Below are 5,000 nucleotides of genomic sequence, written 5' to 3' on the forward strand. Positions count from 1 at the left end.
TCACAGTAGTGCGTTGGCAATTATCAGCAACACGTATGTCAAGACATGTTTTATACACAAGATGTCAATACCACCCCCACGATGACCAGTGCTACGAGGTATATGGGACATTTTGTATCCTTCGGGACAGACATCACGAATGATTTGCTTAGCTAATAAATCTTCACAAGGAAGCCACGTCTCCGTAACCGCGATAATGTCAAAGTCATGCTCCACTAAATCAAGTTGGAGGGATAAACAAATATTTGAACATTAAAATTATTCGTTCTTAAAAAAACAGGAGAAATAAATATGAAAAAAACTTTACACTAAAATCGCCGTTCTTAACAAATGTGGAAAAAACTAACACAGGATCCATGAAGCAAATCCAAACAACCTGAAGGTAAAGAAAAGCTGACTGCGACACCATTAGGCTCGTAAATGGCTGCGAATCTTCAGGGGTAGAGCGCAACCGAGCAAGGGGATTTCTACAGCGCCGGACCTCTACCCAACCTGTACGGGTTCGCAAATGATCCCCATATTGGAACGCAAATGATCCCGGGAAAAAAGTTAGGAATGGCATGGAGGGTGGAATGGTCTGGATAGAGAATTAATTTGTGTGTTTGCCAAAGTTGTTCGAATATCCCGACTGTTTGTTCTCGTTTCGTAGTTTTGCAGTTACTGGTCACGCGTGGCCGACACAAGAATACATTTGAATTTTAACACATGCATGCTCAATACGAAATGTCCCTGAATCGAGGCCTGGCAGACCCGATTTTTCTCGCAGGGTTCGAGAAAAGGCTCCCTGGTCACAATCAGTTTAGCTCAAACTGGATGTCCTGTCCCGATGTCCAGTCACGTGACATGAAACCCGTCAAAAGGCGACAGACTATCGGACAAAGGCGATTGATCACGATTAATTACGATGAAATCCATCGATTTCGAGGCTATCAAACACATAGTTACTGTATCTGGATAGGAAGGATAAGCGATTTTAATTTTTTGTCATTATTTTGTTACAAGCAACTTTATTTTGTGGACGCCCGAAGGCTGTTCTGTATCCCCATTACACAAGGTATGTTTATGTTCTTGCGAGTATTACAATCAACGTTGTGCTTTGTGGCTGCCACAGCAAGTGCGGCTACAATAGGTAAAGGTAAGGTAAAGTCTGCTACGAGCCTAGAAGCTGCTACGAACCCTTGAATGGTGAATAGAGATTTTTTATACTGAATTGAATGATGCTATTGCCGTCACGATAGCTTAACCTAGCGACTGATAAAGCCGCTGATAAAGTTGTAAACATTAGTAACGTCGTTTCGATAGCTTTTACAGTGCGACGCTCCTTACCATGGCCACCTAACAAAGTTTTTCACAAATTGTCCGCCAATCAGCATGTGTGAATTTGATTGAAAGTCACGCCTCCTTGCAAAGTTCGCACAGTTGTAAGTTGAACACCGTTGCATGGGTTGTTGAGTGGACAAATCTCTACGTAATTGTCAAATGTGAAAGTTTGTTGGGTGGCCACGGTAAGGCGCGTTGCACTGTAAGAAAGTCGCGATGCATGCTGTATCGTAAACAAAATAGATTCACATGTGCGCAGAGCCGTGAACGTGAGCGTGAGATATGGGCACCGGAAGCCACTGCATAAATAACTGGTTTTTATCGCTTTGCATCATTGAAGTACAACGTTTTACGATTGTTTTTGTTTCACCTAAATAAATACATTTTTTGAACTATAAAGTTCTTACGGTGTTCACTGCATTGGAGATGATCTGTGGCACTGCATACAGACAGCAATCTGCGTGAACTATTGATCGGAGAATCGATCTATTTAGCGTGTATTGAGCTAAAGAGATCGTGAAGAGAACAAACGAAACCTAAATTGAATTACAGTGAAAGATTATCTCAAAGGTCATTTTGTTTGCTGTGAACTTGCCATTGCAAAACAGTGTGTCAAATAATAGTTTAGTATTTCAAACTGTATTTTAATTTTAATGGCACTCAAAATTATGTCAAGAGCCATTTTGTTTCCTGTGAAGCTAGCATTGCAGTTAGTTAATAATTTTGTATTCCAATAATGTATTTAGTATTGTGCAGTAGGAAAATTAAACAGCAGCAACTTGAAAATGGGTGTGACAAAAGAACAGTATGGAGCCAGAATTGGTATGCATGACGTATTTTTACCTTTAGTGTATTCTATTTACCAACATTGAAATGCTTGATACAGTGGTATAGATGTGAGAATGAAGTGACAGTATGGGCAACTAAAATTGTGTGCTACAACATTCACGCACTGTTCTTAAGAGAATGTCAAACGATGTCGAGGAGAACCCTGGACCTAGAGTGTTTGATCCAGAAAAAGAAGTTAGTGCAGATATTCGCCAAGGCAGTGATGTGAACAAGCATCAAGGTTCTATCAATTTTAACGAATTAGTTCATCCTACTCAGACAGCTTGTGCAGACTTTAATTAAGGTAATGAATCTGTGTTTGAATCAAATGCAGGAAAACAATGTGTTACTGACTTATATATTAGTCAGTGAAATTGTGGTCTATCCAGGCTAACAAGCCCATGGATTGTGCCAAACGCGAAATCCAAAATGGTGTTGCTATTGCTGAAAAGGTCAATTGGTGATTTTGAAACAACCTAAGCAAGAAACAGGTAAATAAAATAAAATCAAAAATCGTAGAGAGAAGTATTACTGTTTTTCATCCTATTTCCAAAGGCTATACCTCGGACGACCCACAAGCATTTAAAGAATTGTGGTGAACTTCTTTCTCTGCACATCCAGTATCGCTCTCAAATTTTGCGATTTTAATTAACCATAGCTCAACACCCTTGTTTCCAGCACCTCCTCTTCTACCTAATGCATGACTTACCACATGTACGCATTGCGTACCTATGATTGTAACCGATAATTAAAATGTGGCAAATTATAACAGCGTGCTAAGAAACAAAATTCAGTACCGATGATTGTAACCGATAATTAAGTGTGGCAAATTATAACAACGCGCTAAGAAACAAAATTCAGTCTTTCTGGAAAACTATGATGAGGCAGAAACGTGATGTGAGCCATGATTTAAAGTGATTTTAATAAAAATAAGCGCTCTTCGCGTTAATTCTCTATCCAGACCATTCCACCCTCCATGCCATTTCTTTTTTTTTTTTTTTTTTTTTCTTTTTTTTTTCGAGATCATTAATTTTTGCGGTCCAAAATTAACATCATTTGCGTTCCGGGATGATTTGCGGTACAGTTTGGGGATCATTTGCGGACCCGTACAGACCCCCTCGTGCGCTGAGTCAAGAAAGGAAAAAGAAAAGAACAACAAGCGGCAGCCTAGGAGAAAAAGTAACCTGCGATGAGGCGTACTTTCCCTTTAGACAGGGCGCGAAAGGGCACACCTGACACGATTTCTTAACGAGTTGTCTACCGCCCACCTGTCAAGAGTGATGTTATCTTGTGTCATGTTAGTCTATAAATGTGAGCCAATCAGATTTTCCAGGAAATTGCCTGCACGTTGTTGCAAGAAGATGAACACAAATAGAATTCGGGCTGGAATATTTGCGAAGTCAGACTTATCCACTCAATGAAAGCTACTAATATTTCTTGCCGAATCCTTCATGTTATCAGGCGCAATCAACAGTACATTTAAGTGCTCCTGTGATCAAATTTTTTATCCCTTGAATTTTTAAGTTTATCACATAGAATTCCAGGAAAGATTAAAAACGCCGTTTACCGTTTGGCAATATCTGCATTGGTTCCAGAGATCTTTAAGTTTGAAGAATGGGTAAAATATGCAAATGAGAGCACTGATGACATCGTTCATTCAAGCCGATACAGCATCAAGTATATAAAATATAGCTATCTCGGTCAATTGGCAGCAGAGGTTATTGAAACTTGGTAGGCTAATAGTTCTACAGGCAACACACCTACGGCTGTAAAGGAATTGGTTCCCATGGCAACTCACTCTTTTCCAGTCCCCTCCAACCTGATTTCAATATTTTTGGTGATCTTAAGCTAGAAATACATTTAACAAGGCCACAAAGTCGACCTAACACATCTACAGCTGTATATGCTTCCAGGATCAGGCAGATGAGGCACCATTGGTAAATATCAAAATAGAATGCCAAACGTGACCGGCCAGCAAAGCCCTTAATAACATGGAGGTCTTGAACCCAGTATGTTGTCATGGTAATAAAACTGGTGTGCTCATATTGTGTAGGACACCTACTAGAATCTTACTACAAAGAATCAAGGCATTTCTGATACAAATTGGCTGAGATTGATATTTGATGAAAATTCGGTTGAGTTTATGACATCATCACTTGCTAATTTGTGTATTTTAAATAGTCGTCCACGGCATTCTGCTTCTCGTACAGACCACATGTTTATGTCTCGAAATGGCTTAGATAGTAAAGATGCGAATTTCGTCATAGTAGCACTTTAAGAAACTTTATTTAAACTCCAATATTTAAGATGTCAATAAAAACATGCTAATGTATCCGAAGAAAATGGACTTTGAGAAATTCTAGTTTTCCAGCAGCAGCTACTGAACTATCGTTTTGTAAGAAGTGTCACTATTAAAACCTTGATTAAAACCATTGTCCAGCCCTTCCGTAAGCAATATCGAATTTCACTGTCAAGCTCGGCTCATTCCCCGATTGTGGCATCACCAAGTTCTATTCGGCTCTTTTTGGATTCGCGAGTTGTTGCTTCCGAATGTATTCCAAAGGACTCACCACAACTACAAACGTTTTCGAGTTGGTGGAAGTGGAACAATGTTTTTTTTCTTCTGGAATGTTTGGGACTGTAAATAAATCTATTGCCAAATCCCGTAGGAAGAACAACTGTAATATCTTCTTTTAGACAAACCATTCTTCGGATGCATTCTCTCTTCTTTTCGTGTAAAATTTTTTGGACAAAAATTTAAAGTCGAAGTAACAGCAGCTGTAAACAGAGCCTAAATATCATATCTGTTCAAAATCCTTCTCGGCGGCCAAAATTTGTTAAAAGGGCATGGT

General features: G+C 39.4%; 1 protein-coding gene across 3 annotated transcripts in view; it reads left to right on the forward strand.

Moving 5' to 3' along the window:
• Nucleotides 1-5,000, forward strand: part of LOC137997870 (caspase-1-like) — a 37,827-nt gene that overhangs the window by 27,568 nt on the left and 5,259 nt on the right. Inside the window, exon 6 of one of the 3 annotated variants that reach the window (XM_068844186.1) lies at nt 1-195. This exon is cut by the window's left edge and continues 88 nt beyond it. The exons of the other annotated variants lie outside the window; for them this stretch is intronic. The gene's annotated coding sequence lies outside the window, so the exon portion shown is untranslated. Of the gene's footprint in view, nt 196-5,000 lie in introns of those variants that run through there. 3 annotated transcript variants of the gene reach the window in all.

Source organism: Montipora foliosa, chromosome 3 (genome assembly GCF_036669935.1).
Source record: "Montipora foliosa isolate CH-2021 chromosome 3, ASM3666993v2, whole genome shotgun sequence".
NCBI lineage: Eukaryota > Metazoa > Cnidaria > Anthozoa > Scleractinia > Acroporidae > Montipora > Montipora foliosa.